The following is a 26,864-nucleotide window of genomic DNA, read 5'->3' on the forward strand; positions in this document are numbered from 1 at the left end:
AGAGCGGATCACGAAAGGGAGTGGAATTCCTTCAGCCGATAGTAGCCCTTTTAACGGAAGACTAGGTGTCAAGTCAATGTGGTATATCTTTAGTTTCTATTCTTGGAAGACTTTGATAAAGAGCTGGTTGTTGAACTAGAAACACTGTCTATCTTCAATACAAGCATAGCCAACAATGGAGGTGTTGTTGATGAGATGTTCCACTCTGCTAGTCTTCCTACAATCTGGGCTCTCTCTTCAATTTGATTATTTATTAGGTAAGTGCTTAACTTCTACACATTCCTGTTGTCCAGATAAAAGTGCATATAACACAAAATGTACCGGTAGCTTGCCTAGAACTGTGTATAATTTTCATCATTGTCGATGATACGCAGAGCCGGATTTAGGCATGGGTTACATGGGTCCGGGACCAGGACATTTTTAATTAATTTATTTATTAATTAATTAATTTAATTAATTTAATTAATTAATTTTTAATTCAATTTTTAAAAAAATATTTAAAAAACGATAAAACTATTGGAAACACATATTTCACCAACGACTCAATACAATAAGCGAAAGCCATTTTTTTCAATGGCTGTGACTACGATAATATTGTAGCAGATTAGTCATAGCAAATATTGTAATAAATCAGTTGGTTATTACGGCTCGGAAATTGAAGGCCTAAAAATTGCCTAAAAAGGACCTATAAAAAGACCTAAAAATATTTTTAAGAAAGGACCTAAAAACTGGAAAAAAGGACGTAAAAATAAGACCCAGTTTAATTAGAATTACATATTTAATGGATATAATGCTCAAGTTATACAAGCTTCTGATAGGTTAACGGTCTTGTCCTTCTTCCACAAGCTGAAGTACAAACTAAAATAAGAAAACTTCCCCACTTTCCCCCTCCTTCCCGGAGGGCATGGTTACGCCTCCTTATCTGACTTGTAATTGTTGCAGATCTGGTCTTATCAGTCCGGTCGTTGAAGAATTGGATCGTTTGAATTTTCTTTACTAAAGAAAAGATGTTTAAGAGTTGGTGGTGATTCGAGTTAATGGCCAGTAAACTTATTGTCGAAAAATGAAGGGCAAAAAAAGATGTTAAGACCTATTAAAAGCTTAAGAAAGACCAATAAAAAAAAAGCCGAAAGAGGCAGGAAAGGACAAATAAAATCCACCAGTTTCTGGCCTACAATGACCCAAAATGAACATATATTATGTTAGCCTCGTCTTCGGGCACTCGTAAAAAAGGATTTTTCCTCAACTTCCCGGCCTTAGTTATTATGGTGGTTTGATCAGTTGTCGGTGGATCTGCTGAAAAGGGCGGTAGTAGACAGTTCGACACTCGTACTTTCACAAATTGGCGAGTATTTATTTATTATGACGTATGGCGTGGCCATTTTACACTGGATATATAACAACAATGAAAAGAAATAGGGAAAATCCCAGTTAGGATGGTCGCCGGTGATAATCGAACCCACGACCTTTCGAATGCGAACCCAACGTTCTACCAACAGAGCTATTTCGTTCGGTTCGAAGCAGTATGGCCTACATTAGCACCATTTTTGCTTCGGAAAGAAAAGTCAGTTACATTTATTTAAATCTACTCTTAATAAAGAAAGACATTTTTGAACGTGGTGAAACGGGAGAGAAGTTGGGAAGTGCTGAAGAAATGTCACTATCGCAACTTAACCGATTTCTCATATCGAAAAATCTTCAGGATTTATATCAACATAAATATTTGCCTTAAAGTGTTTTTATAAGACTTACCCGATTGGATTAAATTTGGTATATGCCTTCCTTGTACTTGCAGAAATAACCATATTGTTTGGGGTTGCAATCCATTAAGTGTAAGTGGGCACTCTATGCAACAAGTTTACATATGTACACTCTATTCCAAAAACAATGAGCGCATTGATTGTTTTAAGCCAACAATTTTCCAAGTTCAACTTCGGGTATCTTCGGAAACACTAAACCAAAGATGCCAGGTTCGAGCCCCCAAGCCAACTTTCACAATCGTGAAAAATATGTAGATGTGTTATTCTTCTTTTAAATGTATTAGGACAGTTTGCAATGTTATTAAATGTAGAAAAGTAATATTAATTGAAATACATAATATATGTATAGTATTTCGAAACTATGTATACATATGTGCCCATACTGGTTTTGTCATCTACATTTTCATGAACATTTCCAATGAAGGGAAACACAGAGAACATAGTTCTCGCATCCATAGTAGAATGAGAAAACAAAGGAGAAAAGAGCATTTGTAGTAGATTTGAATATCATTGTCTTGAAAATTCTGCTATTTCTTCTAGAGATGGCCAGAACCGGTTCCTGATGAAACCGGTTTTCGGCTCTGAACGGATCCGGTTGTAAAAGATCCGGTTCCGAATCCGGTTTCTCGGATCCATGTCTAGAACCGGTTCCCAAGATTAGGTTCCGGAACAGGATTTTCGGATCCAGGTCTGGAACAGCTTCCGGAACCGGTTCTGAAAACCGGATCTCCAAGAACCGGTTCCTCGTGGAGCTTTGTGGTCATCCCTACGCTAAACCCGAGCTACTCGCAGACTGTGAACAGTGAGCTAGATGAAATGGTGGAAGCGACAGGCAGGCGCCCAGGCGGCGGCCGATTGTCTCATTTGGCTAAACAAACTGGGTAACTGGCAAACTTATTGGCTAAACAGGCAAACTCATTTTGGCTAAACACCCACTGGTGGACCAAAATTTTTTTTTCTGGGAGACACAAGTGGGTCTGGGCGGGGAGGCACAAGCGCGTGGTCTCCTCTTTGCAGTGTTTTGAAGGTGAACTTTGTGCCTCCTTTACGGGTCTTTAGGGCTTTCGGATCTAGATCTGGAACCGGTTCCTAAGATTCGGGTTTTCGGATCCAGGTCTGGAATCGGTTCTGAAAACCGGATCTCCAAGAACCGGAACCGAAACTTTGTGGCCATCCCTAATTTCTTCAGGAGCTCGGCAGGAGTTGTTCAAAGAGGAAGAGAGTTCGTGTTAGCTCAGTGGGTGTAGCCGAGAGGTCTGAGGCGTTAGGCTGACGGTTGTGGGGTGAAGTCCATTTGGGTTTTGAATCCCTCTGTAGTGAGTGGTAAGGGTGGGATTTTAACTGTCCTCGCTGTTTGTGTGTTCGTCTAGTAGTTGTCTGTCGAGTCTAGTAGTCCTGCACAGTGGGAAGAAATTACAGTTTTTTTTTTTTTTTTTTTTAATGGTAAAGCACGAGACTTCTAATCGTAAGCAATGAGTTCCCGTTTGGATCAAACATTTTGGTCTTAATGATGTATTCCTCAACGCATAAAATAATTACAATAATAAGCCAGTTGCATATATATTTATAGAATCGTTTCAGAATATAATTAAGTATCCCTGGTTCCGCAGAGCGGCCAACATAGGAGGATGTTGATGTCTCCCCTTTACGGTCCGCTCCAACACGTTCCAAATTTTCTCTATAACTTTGAGGTCAGGCGAATTTGCGGGCCAAGTGAGATGTGGGATGTCCACCTTATGTTCAGCGAACATTCCAGCATAGTCCTAGCTCGGTGAATAGTGCAAATAATTTAGATGGGAAACACAGATCTGTTGCTTTCAATGAGTACTTTTACAATAGCTTTTCTAAGCTTGAGACTTCACCTTCCTTACCTAAGATCCAATCTGTGTGTTCACACTCGCTCATTGCAATTACTTCCCTGATGAAGTGAAATCAATAATTTCCTCACTATCTTCTCGCCGTTTATCTGGTCCAGACGATATCATACGATTTTTCTCTGCAACACAGGGTACTCACTTGCCCACACTTTATCATTATTATTTAATAGATGTTTCTTGGAAGATACCTTTCCCAATCTGTGGAAGACTTCATCTTCAAATCTGGAGATAGAAAACAAGTTTCATCCTACAGACCTATCTCTCTTCTCTCTTCTGTGTCGATTCTTTGTGAGAAAATAGTTAAAGATACTTCTGTACAGTGTGTAGATTTGCCAAACATTTTTTAAGTAGTTCTTAGCATGGTTTCCTACCTGGACGCTCGTGTCTTCCAAATTCGTCAGTGTCAGTCACTCATGTGGCTCAAACATTCATGGCTAACTCCTAGCTTGATGTAGTTTGACATATCAAAGGCCTTTGACACCATAAACTCCAAGTTGCTTCTTTACAAACTCTCCAATAGATATAACATTCATGGCATGGTTCTTTCTTTACTAGATTGTTATATCTCAGGGGGAGAACAACGCATCTCTCTTCCTGGATCCGTGCCTCTGTTTAGTACTATCTTATCCGGAGTGCCTCAAGGGAGCGTGCTGGGTCCACTTTTGTTTTAATTGTATATGAACGACTCACCTGCTATCTTCTCCACCTGTTCATCAAATATACTGCTTTTTGCTAACGACTGTAAACTCTTCAGAGTTGTTAACACTGTAGACAATACTTCTTCACTGCAAGCTGATATATATATTATGTAACTGGTGCTCTCTCTGGAATGTCTTTAGACCCCAATAAATATACTACAATCTCTACTTCCTTGAAAACAAGGAATATTTTTCGACAGATATATAATATTAACAATGTACTTATCAAACGTTTTTCATCTCAAAGAGATCTAAGTGTTGTCTTTGATGAAAAACTCTCCTTTGCGGTCATATCAGTGGGATCTCATCCAGAGCTATGAAACTACTTAGTCTACTCTTTAGATTTCCGGAAACACAGTCTTCTTGCCCTTATGATGTTTTATAAGGCTTTTACTTCTCCGATCGTTGAATATTGTTCACTTGTATGGAATATGGCAGTACCTACTAATCTATCTCACATTGACTCTGGATTAAACTCCTTTCTTGTCATAGTTAAATTTAGAATTCCCGAGTTATGTAATAACTCGAAACATGAACTAATGTCTTCAATGAACTTATGTTGCCCTGACAAACTTTACCTGTATAAGATCATCAATTAATTTTGAATTTTTACTATCGCAGATTAACTTTCGTGTTCCTCGGCGGAAGAACTCACTCTCTCACCTAGACACCTAGGTTATCAATTGTAAAGCACACCTTGTTTTACAGACTAGCGCACGATTACAATACATTGTCAACAGGATGTAACAGTGTTACCCCTGAGAGAAACTCCATTGATGAGAGCCTTGTATATTGAAAGATGAACCATTTTTCTGTATTTTATCTCTGTTTGTTTGTTTTTGTTTTCTCTTTATGTTGTACCCTTTTCATCTAATTGGCTTAGTGCTGTATGAAACTTTGTGAATCTAATCTAATCTTCTAATATAAATAAAATAAAGAGTTTGTTTGTGTGTTTGTCTGTCTGTCTGTGTGCGGCCTGGGGACCAGACGAGTGGACTAAGAGTTAACAAATTTTGGTCACGGATACCTTAGCCCAGGCCTCAGATCAAGAAGAAGCGCTTTTTTCAAATTTCGAACCAGGGGGGTCTCAGGTGAACTTTTACCGGGATCGGCCTACGGACCAGACAAGTTGACCGAAAGTTACCAAATTTTGGTCACGGATACCTTGGTCCAGGCCCCAGACCAAGGCGAAGCGTTTTTGTCAAAATTCTAACCAGGAGGGTCTCAGGGGGGCGTTTACTGGGACATGTAAAAGTAGTAGAAAATGACCGATATTAGTGTCGAATTCATAGTTTTCGCGGTCGCTGAGATCAATGGTGACATTTCCATTAGGGATGACTTGCAAATTCAATTACCATTGTATGCAAGCCGGGAGTCAGCACCGGGGGGGGGGGGGGAGGCAGGATACGAGACATGTAAAAATAGCCCAAAATGACCGATATTAGTGTCAAATCCACAGTTTTCGCGGTCGCTGAAATGAATGGTGATATTCCCACAGGCGTTGACATTCAAATACAGCCCTGATGCGAAGAATGGGTATATTCAGCTAGTAATAAATAAATAAATAAATAAATAAATAATGAACAACAAATGTTACCAAACTAAAATATCAGTATGTTTACAAGTAATGTTGTTCATCACTAACAGTGACATGCTGCCAGCGCTCCAGAAGAATGCTAACACCCTAAAAGTTACCACGCGTAACCTCATCATCACATCTTATATCATTGAGTACATCAAAGTTAGCACCGCACGTAACCTCGTTCGCGATGTCAGCAGCATGCTTCTGGAGCTCAGGCTACGTGTCATAAACAACGGTGGACATTATTTACAAATATACTGATATTTCTGTTTTGTAGTATTTCCTCTTTGACTCAAAGAGCCAAATAATATTGATTTAAAAAAATAAATAAATAGGCTATCTATAATAAGGTTGAATAAAACACATGTATGAGAAGTGCAACACATTTTTTGTTGTTCCTTTTTTTTTCATGTTGATATTGTTTTCATAAAATACATAACAAGGATGTGGCAATAAAGTACATAACCGCACACATAAATACTGGGTTTTGGTATTGTTTAATATTTATTCTCTCTCTCTCTCTCGCACGCTCTCTCTTCTTTCCCTTCAACCACTAAAAAGTAAAACCAAACATATCCTTACAATCATCAATCTTTTTTTTTTCTTTTTTCAGATGAAGATACATAATAATAGTTGTGAGACAGTCATTTTCAAAACTTGCCTTATTCAAACGGATAAACTCATTAGGATTCAAACGGATATGTATTAGCTCGTTGTTTAGTACCAAATTTTTATCTCATAAAAGAATGTTTGAGAAAATAAACAGTATTCAGATACTAGCAGATGCAGTATTTAGATACTAGCGAATATTATTAAAGAAATGTCCAGTTTTTATATTTACATGTAAACTAGCATTAATTTTTAAAAAGTCAAGAATATAAAATGAAAATTGACATTGAAAAGATGAAACTAACGATGAGACGAAAGGAGGTATGCTACTACAGACGCACGAAAAGTCACAAACAAGTTTATAGTTTTGAAAACACAAAAGAAATGTAAAGAAGAAGTCAATTCAATGATAAGAATCGTAAAAGAAATCTTCAGGACAAGCATGGAGTATTTAACAGAGTTAAAGAGACATTTTAAAATATTTTATGTAGAGCACTGTGCTTTATTAGGAAGAAATAAATATTATACAAAAGATATTTTAGAGAAATAAAATTTCAAAATTTGGTTAAAGAGGTACATAGAGAAAAATAGTCGAGTAAAAAGAAAAAACGTAGAATGAAGGATTAGAAAATGACAGGAAGGAAGGAACAATATTTAAAACAGTTAAGCAGACAAGAAGAAAGTTAAAGACACTGGTTTGCGAAGACATATTGCAAACTGAAATTGGAAACGTGGTAGATATAAAGAAAAGAGGAAGAGTAATGTTATTGGTTAAACTGGTTAATTACACGAAAACGAGGATGTAAACATGGAACATTAGGGTACGAAAATTTATCTGGAAAGTAAAGATAGGTAGTATTACGGTTAGCTGAATGCCAAAATCATACTTTTACTTTAGGCCTGGATACTTTCTATCATCTTAAGTTATTGCTCATAGGAAAAGGATTAAGCTTATTTCAATTAGGATAACGCATGATTAATATAGCGAACTGTGAAAATAAAATTTACATCGCATATCACCATGAAAAATAATAAATAAATAAAACGAGGATTTCTGTATCTTGTAACTTAAGTTCCTTACTGTATGTCGATCAAAAACTTAATTCGGAATTTGGAATAAGCAACGATTATTTTAAAAGAGGCCTAATCATTGCGAAATTAAAATACCGCTAATTTTACAGTAATTATGTAATATCTTCAAATAGATAAGAGATAATCGAAATATGGAACAAGAGAGCACTAGACAATATTATTTTGCATGAGGTACCATTATCACGAGTCACCTAGTAGCTTTCCATTTGCAGCCATTTAGAAACTGCGAAAATAAATGCCGATTTTCTAATTAGCTGGAATCGAAAGCAGATAAGTGACTCGTGATAACGGTATCTCATGTAAAATAATATTGTCTAGCGAGCTCTTGTTCCACTTTTCGATTATCTTTTTATATATTTGAAGATATCACATAATTACTGTAAAATTAGCGGTATTTTAATTTCGGTGTGATGGGGCCTCTTAAGGGGAATCCACCCCTGATTTCTGTAAATGCAAAATGTCCATCTGTACTGGAATTTTTAAATAATAAAGAATGTTAAAGAAAAAAATACCAACTGCCAATCGTTTAATAGAACAGTTAAACAGATATCAGATAATGAGAAAAACAGTTTGATAAGACAAGTTTTGAAAAATAAACACCTTATTTAATTAATACCTTTTTTAATTTACAGAAACAACTTTATCGTTACTTTTGTTTTTGAATCATAACATTGCATTTCTTTTAGTGTAATAACAGAATTTTTCCACTCACAATGCAATAAGAAGAGAGAATAGCGAATATTAATTTCAAGTACACCCTTTTTCTTTATTTTCTTTTAAAAGGGAGAATATTTCTGTGAAATTTTATTATAATGGTCCCTTCCACTTAATCATTTTTTAAATAACATATTGAAAGTATCTTTTTATTATTTATTACTATAAATATTGGAAAACAAGGTAAGAAGAATTTGTTTACTTTTTTATCGTTATTATTATTAAATTAAGTGCAAAATACAACGATGGCTGATTCATAGAAGTAACAATAGATGTCTCCCCATTTAACAACACAATTTTACTGGGAAAGAGTATACGTTGATAAATTGTTGGGAAATAATTTTTACAATAATAATAACATTATTTTTTTCTTTGTCGCTTGCTTTGGAAGTAATAAATTAAAATGTTATTTGTTGCTATACAGAAAAGCTCTTCTTATAATCTTATACACGATAATAATAATTATTTTGTAAACAATAAATTAGCCATTTCTTTCGTCAACATAGATTTTGTTTAAAATTTAATTTCCAAAGATATTTCACTAACAGAAAAAAAAATAGTTACATCTTGTCTATTCTAAGTATTGCTTCAGAATTATGTATATAATATTGTAATAAAGGAAATTTTTTTATTTGAAATGCCCCCAAAAATATAACAACAAAAAACATTAAGAAAATTTGAGCATTAAATACAAATTTGTCATTACACTGAGAGGGGAAAAACACAAAATAACCAGTTTTTTAAAAAACATGCATTTTAATAATGCTATTTTTACTATTTTTTTAAAATTTTAATAATGAAGTTTTTTGTACGGAATGTTACGGGAAATGAGTGTTGGCAAGAATTTTTCAAACATGGAGTAAAAGTGTCTATGACAATTTCTTCGATCATATTTATATATATTTATATATATATATGTACATAATTTAACATTTAAAAGACAATAACATATTTTTATTTAAAAAATAAAATGATCACCGAAATGTTCAAATATATATATATATTTATTGATATATATATAATGTCCTAGTTCTGGGTTTCTTACCGGGATTCGTCTTGCTGGAAGTTAGTCACCACTTGTCAAAATTCTGTTCTAACGCATTTTCTCATATCTTGTACTTTTCTTTTTTCATAGGTACTTTATTATTAACCCTGCATCGTAGTTGCCATCAATATTCTCCTAAAACAAACTAACAAACGAACAAAAATCAACAAACGAGAAAAACAATACACTTTTTTTTGTTCTTTATTTTCTTTCGAATGTTTTCTCGTTGCGTCGCAAGATGGTGCACGATTCTGGGTTTCCTGCGCTTCGGGCATTCCTTAAAACCGATCACGTGACTCATTATCCTGGTAAATAGATAACATGCGCAACTTCGTAGTTCAATTAAAAACAAAGACATCTTTATATTTTGTTTCTTGTTTTTTTAATTATTTATATTAAGGACGGTTTATTCTAAAAGTCCGCACATTCCGTCTTTATCTGTACAGTTACTATATATATATATATATTTTTTAAAAAAACAGACCCTGTTTTTTCTAATTTCAGAAATAAAATATTCAGTCGAAAAACGTTCGATGGCACATAGTTTAATCTATTTTGTTTGTTTGTTTGTTTTGCATTTGCTCGGCAAACGAACTAACTAGAATGCGCACAGTTTGCTAAAAACATGTCATTGAGCATGCCTTATATATATATATATATCTATATATATAAAACACTTCGTCATGTGCGCAACTCAATAATACATGCATTTTTTTTTTTATAAAATTCATCAATAAGTTTTACATAGCATGTGTTTTGTTTGAGTTGAGTATCTGTGAGAGTTCATCATTATTTGAGCATTGTTCACCATCATCACCTTCAGCATTTCTATTTTGACAAACAATACCATCCCTTAAAAACAACCATCAACATTGTTGTGTATTGTTACCTTTCTTAGCTGCATATGAGTTAACCCTCCATGCAATAATAATAATAATTTTAATAGTAAAAACATTTTTTAACAACCTTTCTCATTTCCTATACACATTGTTGTAAATTCAGAACACGTCTTACATACACAACCTTTTTTTAACAATAATAAAACAACATTATTATTTTGTTTGCTTCTTACCTTTTTCGTTATTGTTTCTTTTGTATAATCGTATTATACAGACTCATCCAATTTCGATATTTATACATATCTAGTAGACGTTGTTAGTCATCAACGTTTCAATTTGAGTAACATACAACTTCTGTAAATCGTGTTATGGTGGATGACACGTTTGTTTCTGACATTTAATCATATACACACACATAAATTTGCCTTTGGTTTGGAAAGATTCCTCACTAGTATGTATATGTTGTGTGCACATTCAGTTTTAAGTTATTGAATTACGATGTAACCGACTTCCATTTGATTCTAAAACGGCATCCAAGCTATTGTTATCTCTCTTATGTTTCTCCCACGTAATATTAAGTTCGCACCAGCAGAGAGAACATGATTACAAAGCTTAGTTGTCCCCTTACGGTTTTTCCTCTCCTTCAGCATGATGAGATCAGGTCGCACACAAAAAGACGTTTCCATTTCAATATCGTCCGCCCCTCTTGGACAGGGACAGCGTTATTTTTATACAAAAGTCCATGTTGACACATAAAATGAACATAACATTAGTTCATATATCGTGGTTTAGTTTACTATAAGCCGTCGTCGATGATTCGGCATCTTCACGTGATGCAAGGAATTTCGTCTGAAAGTATACAAAAAGAAATAAATAGAGTATTAGATTTCAAGAAACAAAAATCACAAAATGAATATACATACAACAAAGAAATAGTGAAAATTAGTAAGAAAAAAATGCACCGAATTTTTCACACGTTGTTTATCTTCTTACCTATTTCAAACTCAACTTATTTCGGTAATTAAAAAAAAAAACCTGTCTTAATTTTTGAATTCATGAAGTATCTTTTGATTATATTTTGTTTTGAAATATTGTATATGTGAAGAGGCTCCATCACGGTGAAATTAAAATATAGCTAATTTTATAGTTATTATGTGATATCTTCAAATAGATAAAAGATAATCAAAACTGGAACAAGAGTTCGCTAGACAAGTTATTTTACGTGAGACACCGTTATCATGACTCACTTATCTGCTTTCGATTTCCAGCCATTTAGAAAATAGGCATTTATTTCCGCGTTTCTAAATGGCTGCAAACGAAAACTTACTAGGTAACTCGTGATGATAATACCTCCTGCAAAATAATATTGTCTAGCGCGCTCTTGTTCCGCATTTCGATTTTTGGTTTTAATCTATTTGAAGATATCACATAATTACTGTAAAAACAGCGGTATTTTAATTTCGCAGTGATTAGGCTTTTTTAATGTCCAGAAATGTGTACATTGACACTCCAGTAACATACGATACCTAAATATACTTAAGAGTCTTCATCCCGGCGAAATTAAAATACCGCTAATTTTACAGTAATTATGTGATATCTTCAAATAGATAAAAGATAATCGAAATGTGGAACAAGAGCGCCCTAGACAATATTATTTTACATAAGAAACCGTTATCACGACTCACTTATCTGCTTTCGATTTCGAGCCATTTTAAAAATCGGCATTTATTTTCGCGTTTCTAAACAGCTGAAAACGGAAAGCCACTAGGTGACTTGTGATTACGGTACCTCACGCAAAATAATATTGTCTAGGGCGCTCTTGTTCCATATTTCAATTATCTTTTATCTATTTGAAGATATCACATAATTACTGTAAAAATTAGCGGTATTTTAATTTCGCCGGGATGAAGACTCTTAAATTCATGACATTCACTTTTATGCTTATTAATCAAAACTTAACTTTTATAACCACTCAAGACAAAAAAAAAAAAAAAAAAGTTAGTGCTTTATGTGCAACTGGTTTGTATTCATATAGCACTGGTTTTAGACAAAATATCAGCATTTAAATTAAATGTTTACTATTGTAAAAGCAGATCTAAAAACAAAGTAAAGTGTAAGAACAGTTGACTGCAGATGCAGAGCCAAGCAAAACAGTACGTTTATTCTAAAAATTATTAACGCGTGTAACAGTTTCGCCAATTATCCATTTGACTCCATCTAACAGATACTGGATAGTTGATGAAACTATTACACGTTAATATATCTATCTATCTATCTATATATATTACAGTGGCGGATCCAAGGGGGGCAATAGGGGCTATAGCCCCCCTTGACACTCAGGTTTGCACTGGATAAAATGGACTTCAATCCTGCTTTACACTGGATAAAACGGCAAACTATGGTTTAGCCCCTCCCTTGATCATATCCTGGATCCGCCACTGTATATATATATATATATATATATATATATATATATATATATATATATATATATATATATATATATATATATATATATATATATATATATATATATAATTACCATAAACGTATTGTTTGGCTCAGCGAGTAGGTTAAATCAAATTTAAGTCTATTAAAAGCAAAGTTTGTACAATGTAAAATATGTAATGTAGTTGGACTCAGAGTCTACTTATTACAGTGCAATAAGCTCCTTAGATAATAAGAGAACGAATGTACAGAAACATGTGGGAACTTGTTGTAGCCCAAACACCTTCGTGTATACACTGCCACAACTGTCTAAAAGGGCTAAGAATAGTGAGAAATGTATTTGAAAAACTTCCAACACAAACGACTAATTCTTAAGACATAGAATTTAATAGTGTACGGATTGACAAGGAATATTTTGTACAAAATATTACAGGTGATATATATGTCTATCAAAATAATATATAAATTAATGTATTGTTTCCTAGATATTTTGAAGAGAAATTTTCAATTCCCCATAAAAATTTAATCAAAACATTTGAAGAAAACAAAATTTCAACAAACAAACAAACAAACAAACAAACTTTGAAGAAAATGTGTAACAAAACATTAACGTACATAACTTTTCGATAGAATACTGAAAAGCCTACATGTATGTCGCTATTGTAATCATTAATTGAAAACCTTTCTCTTTACGTTAGCGATAAAATACTGTTGTTCTCTGCATTATATAATAATAATAATAATAATAATAATAATAATAATAATAATAATAATAATAATAATAATAATAATAATAATAATAATAATAATAATAATAATAATAATAATAATTGCAATTCCGTCTACGATACTACTAGTGTTCATAATATCTTTCGAATGAATGGATATATTACAATATATGCGTAATCTGAAAAATACATTTCTTTTACTAAGGCTTGAGAGAGTATATACTCGTGCTAAAATATTCACCCAGCTAGTTTAGTTTTAGTGTTTTTGTATTTGTTGATCTAAACTTCATTGGAATTCTTTTATTATTATTATTTTAAGGAAGGAATGGAAAGAAAAAGAAAATTGAGATAGATTGAACTTGCATCGGCCACGTACTTGAAGAAAAAAAATAAAAAATCATATTATGTTTATTGCTAATTGAACAGTTGGTAACTTACAAATAACGACAGTTTTATACAATCTATTATCATCTTCATTTTCTTTTTCTTTTTTATATGAACTTTTTCTCTTATTTTGATGTAAGGAATCACCTCTTAGAGTTTGTCGGTATAGTTCATTAACATCCTGTATATATATATATATATATATATATATATATATATATATATATATATATATATATATATATATATATATATATATATATATATATATATATAGTAGCGTCCCTTTGAACTTATCTTAGTGAAATGTATAAACTCAAGAATGCGGAGAGTTATCTTGTAGCAACAAGATCAGAAAGAAGCCGTAAATATAGTCTGATCTTGTATAACATTTTGCTACAGTTTAATTCACTGAGCAAATACATACAGGAGTTATAAAAATGTTCTTTACATAGCTTAGAGAAAAACTTTTGAGTGAGAATATTTTGCAATATAAAGATGGTTGCAACTTTTCTTCTTCCTTTAATCACAAATGTTTCTGCTTAATTGACACTAAATCTCTTGAAAAACATTGTGAACTATCAAAGAAGTATTTGAAAAATAAAAATCGTAGGCGATAAAACTGTATTGCAAAAGTGTGAATAGTAGTAATAAACTGCAATGAAAAGTGATGTACCGTGAGACAAGCAAGTAAGACTGAAAAATGCCACACACACATATATATATATATATATATATATATATATATATATGAACAACTAAGGTGTGAGTTCCCAAACGCCTATTATAAAATGGAAGGGTGGATTATACATAATAAGATTACAATAAACATTAGGAGATTGGAGAAATAGGCAGTACATTTGCCATGTAATTTGCAGGTTCTTAGTTCGACTTTCCAGTAGCTGATTAACCCTTTAAGTCCTGACTTTTTATAGATAAATTATAGACTTTCAGTCAAGCAGCTACAGCATTATTACTATGTCTCCTAAAATCATGGTTTGTATCTCATTTTCTTCAGAATAGAACAGCCTTTCAAACGGTACTATTCACATTTCCCTATCATGTTCCTGAGGTAAGAAATTTTGAGAGAAATCGGGATTTTTCTGATCTCTTTTTTTTTAATTTTGAGCTCACCTGGACCCCCTGTTTTAACGCAGAGATCTAAAAAAAAAATCTGAAAATTACTAAGGGTTGCACTGAACGAGTGTATGCAAAATTTATATCTTCTATGTGCAAAAGTAAGCCCGCCAAAATTCATAAAATAGTCATAAACAAAATTATTTAAAAAAAAAAAAAGTTATTACATCACCTCCTACGCCTCGACGCTGAAAGGCGTGAAATCATACGTAACGTGTTCTATAATGCTTGTAAACTTGAAAAAAAAAAACGAAGTAAAAAGCTTTACTGGTACGGTACTTTTTTAAAATGAAGACACTACTTTAGTGCTTATAGGTACTGGAATTTAAAAGGATTAAAATATAGATAAACATCCCTCTGTTTTCTATTTATTTTTCCTGATAATACGATATGAAGGGCAAAAAGATCAATGACTATATATGATTAACATACTGTACAATTCTACAATATTAACGCTTAAAGAGGGAGGGAAGAAGGGATTAGGATTAGGATTTACATTTCTGGGCTGTCAACATCTAAGGCCATTCAGCCCGTCACATTTTGAAGGATGACGTTCCTCGGCGAGCACACAATCCGGGGAGAAGAAAAGAAGAAAAGACGGGGAGGGAAGGAAGCGGCCTGGGACCTATAAGTTAGGTACCACCCCGGCATTTGCCTGGTGTGAATGAGGAAAACCCAGGAAAACCTCATTCAAGGTGGCTGGCCTGAAAAAGCGTTTTACACTTTTTCGACCGAGTGCCCTCACCGGGAATCGAAGAGAGAGGGAAGACGTGTCCAAAAATGAGACGTAGATGAATCGATTGATCTCATTAAAATGAACAAAATGAAATGAATAAGTATAAATCCTTATGCGTAATTTTCGAGAAAAGTTATAGAAACTAGGGCTAAGCATGAGAAGAGACCGAATTTTCGTGACGAGATATCTCGTAACGGTTTTAACCGTTGTTTCGTGATCAACTCTAATAAGACTTTTTTTTTTTTTGGACACCTAACAATTAATGCCAAACGATACCACGACACTAATTAAGATGAAATTGACACTGAAGTATACATTCTTATCAAGAAGGTCATCTTAACCTCATTTGTTAATTGGACGCTTGCAAAAGATGCCAGGAGGAAAGATATAGTTTCATTTAAGGTTGATTTAAAATTAATTAGAATGTGAAATATAATGGGTGGCCCACGAAAATCCGGCCCGGATGCATGTTTGCAATGAAACACAATGTGGTTAATCAGTGATACTAGTTAGACAACAAAACACACTGCAGTTAACCAATGATACTAGCTAGACAACAATACACAGTGTAGTTAATCAATGATACTAGCTAGACAACAATACAGTGTGGTTAATCAATTATACTAGCTAGACGACAGTATATAGTGTGGTTAATCAATGCTACTAGCTAGACAACAATATACAGTGTGTTTAATCAATAATACTAGAAATGAAATGAAATCTTTAAATTTTACGTCCCACGACTATGCCAGTTGGGCTAAAGGAGACGGTGAGGATGAGAGATGAGTGAAATGGTGGAGTGATGAAAGTGGGAGGAAACGGGAGAACCCCGAGAAAACCCACGAGCACGGTGTTTGCCCACCACAAAGTCCACACGGCGCGAGCTGGGATCGAACCAGGGACCCCAAGCACCGGAGGTGAACGCTCTACCATTGAGCCACCGCGCCCCATCAATAATACTGGCTAAACGATAGTATATAAAAAACTTCATTTTTTAAAAATAACTCTTTAGGGATGAGACATGAGGAAGGAGCTGCGTTCCTGACAAGTCCACCTAAGAGTTTTTGGTAAAATAAGAAAAAAAAACTCTACGACCATGGTAAGATTACATTTAAACTACAATGTTTCAGGTCGTAAAATATAAAAACAAGTACTTTTTCCTCGTTGAAACTATGTATTTTGTTCGATAGAAGTGCATACGAAAAATAATAATAAAATGAAATCTCAATTTGGAATTTTTAGTGACAAGTGCTTCCTTTTTGGTTTGGTATCTCCTCACGTATCAATTGATACGTTATACCAAGCTAAACAAAATAACATTATTCAGGATAAATTCTCATCCGTAGTATGTTTATGTCTGAATAATTTGAGGAACACGTCATGTACCTTCGATGTGGGAGAAAGAGATGGGCTTCTCTGCATTAGTGAAGTATATTTCTTTTTTTAAAAAATCCAGAAATACATGGAATTGTAAGCAACTGTGAATATAATGTATTACTTAATAGTTTCATCAGTTAATTGTGTGTATAATTTCACTACGTACATTTTGTAAAGGTTCTGTAAATACCATTATGTGAATAATGTTTGTTCGTGTACACACAAATATGAGCAATAATATTGCCAACTCAAACAACTATATATATTCTCTTAGAAAAATAAATCAATATATTGACTTTCTTAATAAAACATTTACTTAAGTAAATCGACTTTTGATCAACATATTGGTCTGATTTGGTAAATTAATCCCATGTGCAATTTACCGTTATTATTTTTATTTTATAATTATTTTTTTACAAAAGAAAACAATATTAATCTATAGGCACATCACCTCGCATAGATTCATTATTATTGTTGTGTATGCTGCCGAACCACGGAGCTCCTCTGTGGCTAAGCGATTAGCGTTCGCGCCTTTGACGTGGGAGACCCGGGTTCGATTCCCACCAGGAGCTCATGTGGTTCAGATTCCACGTTAATCAGTAGGTCCAGGTCTCATATAGCCTCGCTGCTGAACGGGACGTTAAACTCAAACACAACAACAACAACAAGCTGCCGAACTACGTTTTACATGCAATGAAGTGTTAGAACCGTACTTATCACTTACTCTATATCTGTAAATTGTATTCTCCGTACAATTAAGGGAAGAAATTGCCTTATGTATGAAGCGCATCAATTAAGGAAATGGAAATGGCCTTCGCTGATGACTGTTTAGGAATAAAATTCATCAACTAAGCACTATAGAGTATTTAGTGTTTGGAACGGAAATGGTAAAAGCAGCTCTATTACTAATCTCAACTGAAGTAATACACAATATTCAGAAGAAATGGAAGCTAGTCCCAGGAATGACTCGAAGATTATTGCCGGTTCCTTTCTTAGCGCACGACATATCGTTACAGTCATTTCTGTCTTTTGCTACTTTTTCGTGATTCATATTGTATAATACAACACGTAACACATTTTCCCACGGATAAACTAAATTGAAAGCAATTCCTTACTTAGCCGGTAATTTCCCTCTAATTGCACGAAAAGAAGTGGGAAGGGGCTGGAGCGCTGGTGAGATTATTAACCCCTTCACATATGACTTTTTTCGGAATTTTTTTGCAATGCTGTAAACATCTATGCCTATTCTGGCGCTTACTTAAACTAACAGATATTCACAAAGCACAGGAAACCTGTAAGCTTCTCTCTTCTATTGACAGCAAGCGGGATACAGCCGCTCAAACATCGAAACGCGTGACACGCGTCAAAATACGGCAAGGGGTTAATATCCAAGTAATATATTTTTAAAGCACCTACTTTTTACGTGCCAAGCAATTTAAAGGAATACGCAATATAAAATCTTCTTTGCACAGATGCCACACTAATTGTCTGACATTTTCCATGCTATTTTGATCAGCAAATCAGGTTGTCGGTCTGCAAACATCAAATATTCGAAAACTGCTCCTTGAAACTAACAGAATCTTGAAAATTTAACGAAATATTTCATTTTGAAACTAAAAGAAAGACTTATATTAGGCAATTCCGTCATGCCTAAGAGTTGTTTTGGTTGCATAAGCTCAAGGCGTTTTAAACATATTTTACTTATGAAGTTACATTTCTTGCAAAGCAATATTAAACAAATTTATTGAAAGCTCTTCTATAGACATTAAGACCTGTCGAAATAGGTTACAGAAAAAAAATAACGAGAAAGAAAAATACAAACGAGATTGTATTGAGAGAGGAAGTAGCAGATGCGTAGGAAGGTGAGAGTGGTGTGGATACAGAGGTGTGCGTGGGGGAAGGGGGTAAAGCAAAGAGGGATGGAGGTAGAGATCGACCCAAAGGATGAGGAGGACAACGAAACTGGCCCATTAGACGAATGCAACCTCCACCAGACACGGACTAATCCGCCTAATGGGCACCGACTACACAACACGAGAGGGAGAGAGGAGCTGAGGATCGTTCGTGGCTGTAGGTGTGTGCGTTGAAGGGGGGAAACACTGCCGAATAGGGGAGGAGGACGATGCAACTACGAAGAGTATTAGACAATTTTCATCCCTGCCTCTGCTACTTCAATCTCCCTGTGTAGCACAGGGTCAATCAAATGTACGATACTCATTAGAGTATATATTTATGGAGCGTACGGACAGGATAAGGTGGGTGGCTTAAAAGGGTGGGAGGGTGCACAGAGACACAACGCGAGGGTGCAGCCATAGCCGGAGAAACAGAATGGAATCTGGGTGCAAGTCATTTCCATTTTGCCCGATTGCTAGTTGCTGATGAAGGGATGCTCTGGATTAGATAGAAGAACAGAGGACGTTGCAAGGGATTTTTCAACGGTTTGAGGGCGGAAAAAAGCTCTCGACATCTAAATTCACTTCTTAAGAAATCAAGAAATACGAAAGAAGTGCAAAATAAACAAACACTTTTTAATTACTATTACACATATGTCATAATAAATCTTATTATGTTGAAATGCTGTAACAAAATTATTTCTATTTTGTCAGTCTATTAAACTAAACGTAAATTAAAGTTCTACAAAACGAATAGATGAATTATATGAAAACAGGAGTAAGGCACAATCAGACAACATGGAATGAATTGGCGAAATTAGAAACGATCACAAGTTAGTAGGAATCACACAAAAAGATACTAAAGACAAGATCTTCGGTTCTAAAAAACGTGAATGGCAAATGGACTACAAGGTGAAACCAAAGAAAAAAACCGAAATAACTTAATCTAAAGACAGGAAAGAAGCCAACAGTAAAACTATTTTTAAAATATGGACACAAAGAAAGGAAAATAAATGCATTTAAGTACTTTGTAAAAAACCTTGACGGTTTATGGTAACAATTAAGAAGTAGGGCCGCGGTAGCTGTGGTAGAGCGCTCACCTATACTGCATGGGTTCCAAAGGTTCGATCCTAGCTCGCGCCAAGTGAGCTTTGTGGTGGACAAACACCGTATGTGTGGATTTTTTCGGGTTTCTACCGTTTCCTCCCACTTTCTTCATTCCACCATGCCATTCATTTCTCATCATCACCGTCTCCTTTAGCCTAGCTGACAACCACGAGACGTAAAACTTAACGATTTCAATAATTAAGAAAGAAGAAGAAGAGAAAGAAGAAACTTCATGTTAAATATTTACTATCTTCAGATACATATTTTCCGGAAGCATAAGCATTCAAAATTCCACTAGTGCGGAGGGGAGATTCAAATATCCAAGTTCATACACTAAGAAAATTTTTTGTAGAGTACGTAAAATGTAGATTACATATGTAAATCCTGTAGTTTTTTAACTTAACGTACAGCAAACGTAGAACTCAAAAAATATATTTTATATTTACTTTCCGTATAAGTGTTAGGAACAAACGTGCTTTCCGTACGAAGTGGTCAGGATCTCATACAGATAGACGTATGTAATATATAGCTGACATATGTAACATACATATACGGAAGACAGTTAGATGTCAGACACCCTGCAATGATGTAACATCTAAGGATAGTGTGTGTGTGGCATATGGATAAGGTATGCACCATACTGATTTCTGTAGTAAACATAAGGATTTCGTATATTTGTATTTACAATACAAAACTGTCCGGAACGGATTTTTATCAGTGTATTGCTTCAGGACAAAGGCAATCTTTGCATTTACATTTTAGTATCGTAAAAAAAAAAAAAAGCTACAAAAAGAACAGAAAAGAGAAAAAGATTCCATATTTTGTGAAAAGGGTTAAAATCGAGTATTCACACACCACTGCTCCAAAGCATTGTTGGCTGGATAAATTGTAGACCTTATTAACTTTTATATGTTCAATTATGTATTCTACTTATGTTGGCTGGTTACATAAATGGACAAACGCTAAAGATTATTTACCTGAAATATTCAGTAACACACAAAACAGAAACTCAATAATCTGGCACGCAAATAGAAGACATCGGGCTGTCATAGAGATGCAACGACAATTTTTGTACAACACGCGACATATTCTGCACAATACTTGTGTTTACTTATATTGCTCATGATGAACTTTGCACGCACTACAGAAAATTGTATTTGTACAGAGAGAGTCGATATTAACAGAACCAAAGACAACATTCGAAGTAAAACTATTTAACTGGCTCCAACTCGCATTATTAGTAATAGTATTCACATGAAAAAGACAAAAGTACTCACGTACAAAGTTAATGTATCAATATGTGGGAAGGCATTGTGTACATATGCATCCATTTGTTTACATACGAGGGCTATCGCAGAAGCTACTTTGTTTTAAAAGAAAATGGGAACGAAACAAGAAATTCTGAAATATGCAAATGGAAGGTTTGTAAATTTGTAAATGTTAGAAGTAGGGAGTCGGATGAATATACATATTCCCATCAGGATATCATCATCATCATCATAGGTATTCTGCCATTATTGGCAGGTCACTTCAAGCAACTGAGAAGCTTTCATGCTCCACAATCTTCCGCTAACCTCTTCGTCTTTACGTACGATTTCTTTGTTTTGATATCGTTAATTAATTGTAGCTTTCTTCGTTCTCTCTCTCTTTACAGCCACCATATCCTCTAGCACGTCTGTCATGATATAGTTATTTCTTGGCGAATATCCCATCCAGTTTCTCTTTCTCTTCTCAATAATATCTAAGATTGCTCTCTTCTCCTCCATTATTTCTCTAAGACTCTCTCATTTGTCTTCCGCTCGACCCAGTTAACTCTCTCCATTCTTCCCCACACCCACATTTCGAAAACTTCTAGTCATATATCATGGGAAAACATGAGGAAATAGCATGGGAAAAATGAGTGCAACGAATACGTACTTTCCCTTGAATTACATTACAAACCATTACAATCACAATTATGCGTACAGCTTTAAAATACATACCAGTGACGCTAGAGTCCTTCGAAGTAGTTTCCTAAGAAATCTACCATATACTACCAACGAACGTAATTTGAGGTAAAACACGTATGAAATGAACAATTCGTTGCACTCATTTTTCTCGTGCTATCTCCTAATGGAGATTCGAATGTTTATCCAACTATTTACTTGTACGGGTTTACATATGTACTAACCTTCCATTCGTATGTTTCAGAATTGCTTCGTTTCCATTTTCGTAATAAAAGTCTTGTCATACAGAATGGGCCTGCGATCACGTTTTGCGAACTTCGTTCGTAGCGGGCTCAAGGCCAATCAGTATTTGTTAATATTGCATCATCTCTGTCAAACATACTCTGCTCTGCGATAACAATTTCAACTAGAACGCAACGGGTAGCAGTCAGTTGAGTTTCGAGTCAGTTGCCTACATATTGTGTAGCGTTCCCTGTTGAAATGGACATTGAAAAACTCAAGCGACTGACCTTTTCACCTGCCCGCACGCCCTACCATGTCATAATGTGTGTGACATCTCCAGATCGCAGCCCGCCTTGGATTTGGCGATGTCCTATCCGTGATCGCAGCTTGCATTCTACCTAAGTATGTGCCAAGGCCTTAATTGCCCTGACTTTCATCATAATCCTCGTATTACTATTGAAATAGGTCCACATGTATTATACACTATCTACATTATATACACGCCTGTATTAAGCTACTAGTGCCTTTTTATTTTCTCTTCCTTTCTTTTAAACGTCCTTCATTTGCAATTATCATACTACATAATTGCATATATCATAATTACTATCAATGAGAAATGAAAAAAAATGCATACAGAATAAAGCGAGCGACTTAATCGATCTAACAACAAACTCTTCTACATCAGATTTGTTTAAATTTTTGTTTCAACACTTTAAAAAAGAAAAGGACCAGCTCGTTGTCTCCGCTGATTTTTCTTCTTTCTTTATGTAGTACTAATATCATTCTTATTCACACAAACAAAAAAGTTTATTTGCAATCATAAATATAAGCAATCATAGAATCTCCGTTACTATTGTGTATCAGTTTTAAAGTTTAGAATTAAGCGTTACCCATGAGTCGAGATATTTCGTCTCGAAAACTAGACGAGAAATACTTTTTAAAAAAATCGAGACGAGATGAGGAATTTCTTGAGTCTCGTGAGCAAAACTATTGTTGTTCACTCAAGTCTTAGATCTCAAACATTGTCTTAGTGTTACATGATTTATAATTTTAAAAAATATGGTAGATATGATAATGTGATTGTACGAACATAATGAAGAGTGTTTATCAACGTTTAGAGATACTCAAATAATTACACAGTATACTTCAGCAATAAATATGTTTTAAGTGTTGTTATATCACACCCTTTCTGGACCTCTCGAGACGCGAACGGATTCTGACCATTTCTGAATAAAACATAAGAAAAACCAGGGCACACGTTTTGTACATAAATTTGCAAAACGAAGTGAGACAGAATTCTTCGAGAATCATAAATAGAAGCAAATGGAGCTTTTTTTGCAGGATAAGACGAGATTTCTACAAAATTTACAAGACGCGATGATAAAACCTTACGTATCGTCTCGTCTCGTCTTGTGACAACACTATTTAGGATACTCCTAAAGCATTGAACAAACTCAATGGTGTATGGTTTAAGCGAATAATACGAAAGCTGAGAATACGTCCTGAGACTATTATGTGAGGTACCGTGCCCGTACTTGCCTGGCCTGAAAAAAGCATTTACACTTTTTTTTTGATCAAGTATTTCCACTAGGAAACGAGAATGGTTCACGTCGAGTACCTATTTGTTTAGGCTTACAAAGAAACTTGTATTTTCCTCGATATTTTCGAGAACTACCCATGAGCTTTTACACTGACGTAAATCATTTTATTCAACTCAATAAGAACTATCAAATATGGTTCATCTTCGGACAAAAAAGTTGTCCATTAAACGCTAATAGTATTGAAGAATACTGGAGTTCAAGTATACAGTAATGATAAATATTTTTTGCATTACAAAATGGCGACCCAGCCAGGACAGCCAGAATGTTAAAAAATACACTGTAAAATAGCAAATTGCGTATACTGTTGAAAATGAAGTCTTTGAGTTTTACGCTTATGCCGGCTAGGCTAAAGGAGACGGTGATGATGAGAAATGAATAATATAAAGAAAGTGGGAGGAAACAGAAGAACCCTGAGAAAACCCACGCACACAGTGTTTGTTTACCAAAAAGTTCACTTAGCGCGAGCTGGGATCGAACGCACAAGAGGTGAACGCTCTACCACTGAGCCACTGCAGTTCGTCTTGTTCTAATGGTGGCACACATCCTCCTAAGAGTGACGCATCATACAGTATTACTTATAAACTAGGGTGTCGAAGCATCATCGTTAAAAGTATTGTCGTTGTGTCAGACCTTATACAAAAACCGTAAAATAAATGCTGAAGATTTCCGAATGTGATATAGGGAAGAAAGGAGACAATTAGTTGGGTCGAACCAGAAACGACTGAGATGTGAGAAACGGTAGAAGAGAAAAGAGTAATTTTTAATGGAATTGAAAAGAGGGAGAAAAGTGGTTAAGACACTGGCTAGAAAGGAACTGTATGGACATGATGGAAGGCGGTGACAGGAAAGATAGGCAGAAAGTGTGTAAGAGACTATAGTCACTGGTGCTATTCTAATTTTTTAACAACCGGTTCTGCACTATATACCTAGACGTACTATATATATATATAGTGTTTCAAATCAACACCGACAATGTTTGGGGGGTGATTCCTGACACCAAAATAAGATGAAAAGTATAGATCAAACTGGGTGCACAAATGCTTCCTTTAGAAGTTATAGGCTTCGAAAACATGAATATAAATGAACTTTAAAGGTCTATAGCTCCAAAACTATGAGACCTACCGTAGTCGGTCAAGACTTTCCTTAGGAACTAATATGTGCGCTATCCAAAAATACGTGTTTCAGAATCCTAAGATACTCAAGCATATATTTTCATAGAGCCAATTTGGCTACGGGCATACAATTTGAAGTACTCACCAACTACCTCTATAAAAGTTGTTGTCGAAGTGCCACAGGATTCTGAAACATGGATATTTAGGAACTAGGGCACATACTAGTTTCTAAATAAGGTCTTGACCCGACTACGGTAGGTCCCATAATATTGAAGCTATGGGCCTATGAACCTTTTTTTCATGTTTTCGGCAGCCTATAACTCCGAAAGGAAACATTTGTGCACCCAAGTTGGTCTATACTTTTCGCCGTATCTTGGTGTCAGGAATTACCTCCCAAACGTTGTCGGTGTTGTTTTGAAACACCCTGCATTGATAGATAAAATTCTTTTAGGAAACAAACCATGCAAGGTAGATACAAGAGTTCTTACGTTCTAGGACACAACGCAAATTTTACCACCTTGGGTTCGAACTAAGAACGGTTTCTATTGTATTTTGTAGCGCCACCTTTAAAGAAAACCGACTTTAGGAGGGGAAAACATATGAGAGAATATACAATAGTGTACTTTTGTTAGTAAGATTTAGTCAAAGCCTTACCAAAACCAGCCTTTTGTTGTCTGAAAATTTCAAACGTTTATTCTCAAAAATACAAATATGGAGCATTCAAAAGAATTAACATTTAAGACCTGGAAACCTTTTATTGACATAACCGGGAAAACTCTTTATCGGTTGCATCAGATAAATATTTTGGCGCTCTCCCATTCAAATTTCTATCTTCCAATTGAATTGAAACAATTCACAAGTTGCTTGTTTTCACAATAATGCAAGCAGGAAAAGTACAGCGGTGTTTGTCTTTCATTCTTGGTTAGGTCGTGCGTTATGTATGTATGTGTGTGTTTATGTCTGAGTATAACAACCGGTTCTAGCAAACCGATGCGAACCGGTTGAATAGCACCACTGGCTATAGTTGATCAGCGGTATTAAAACAAAAAAATCGTTTGTGAAGACGAAAAAGTTAGCTAAAAACTTTACTACTTTCTCATTAGTTTTCCGTTCCAACCCAGTTCATCTATTCTTTTCCACATATACATTTCATAAAGACTGTTTAGCCATTTTCGTAGTAGAAATATAAAGTATGTATGTTAAAGGTACGTAATAAGGTTTCAAATGTTGCTTTAAAAAAATACTTTCCTAAACTTTCCGAACACACATTCGTTGTATCTCCACACTCAGACATTAAATTTAAGACAATAGGAATTATTAGTTAGTTTCACACCCCAGAAAATTTTTGGAGTACATAGGACAAAGGAAAAGTATATAACATAAGGTCCATTTCTAAAGAGGAGAACTATACAGATTCACTCCAGTGTTACACATTTCGTAAAGTTTTCCCTTCTAATGATAATGTGTTGGAGAAGGAGGGGAGAGGGTTTATTCTTACTATTGTTATTGCACCTAAAAACTAAGCCTGAAGGGAGGATACAGTATTCTTCGCTTAAAGTATGCATGAACTGTTACCAAACGAAAACTTTCTGGCAGTTCAGTTCCAGTGCAGAACCGGATACAAAGGTCTTCTGCCTTCTAAAATGGTGTAAAAGACTTTTTTTTTTCCTTCCTCTATATAGTGTATAAAGTATCCAGGGTCTTCATCGTTTTCCAGGCCTTGAGTGTGTATACGTTAGAGTTTCAATGTATTCTCTCTGTACATCATAATCCCCTTGTCCTGTCCTTTGGAGTAGGTCTTTTCCTCCAGCTTCCTCTGAGAAACCAAGCATTGCCGCTACCAAAAGGAAACGAACGGTGTACACTCTCTTCTGGGAGGGTCAAACTAATTACCATAACAGTATACAGTGTTTCCTGGAAAAGTGTTTTGTTTCTTACACTTTTCTTTTTTTCCTTTT

General features: G+C 34.9%; 1 protein-coding gene across 3 annotated transcripts in view; it reads right to left on the reverse strand.

The window, feature by feature from the left end:
• Positions 1 to 6,286: 6,286 nt before the first annotated feature.
• Positions 6,287 to 26,864, reverse strand: part of LOC145672189 (LIM domain transcription factor LMO4) — a 565,777-nt gene continuing 545,199 nt past the window's right edge. For all 3 annotated transcript variants that reach the window (XM_081741532.1, XM_081741535.1, XM_081741533.1), the window contains exon 4: positions 6,287 to 11,065. The gene's annotated coding sequence lies outside the window, so the exon portion shown is untranslated. The remainder of the gene's footprint in view (positions 11,066 to 26,864) is intronic.

The sequence above is a fragment of the Thermobia domestica genome, chromosome 2 (genome assembly GCF_964235325.1).
Source record: "Thermobia domestica chromosome 2, izTheDome1.hap1.1, whole genome shotgun sequence".
Lineage (NCBI taxonomy): Eukaryota > Metazoa > Arthropoda > Insecta > Zygentoma > Lepismatidae > Thermobia > Thermobia domestica.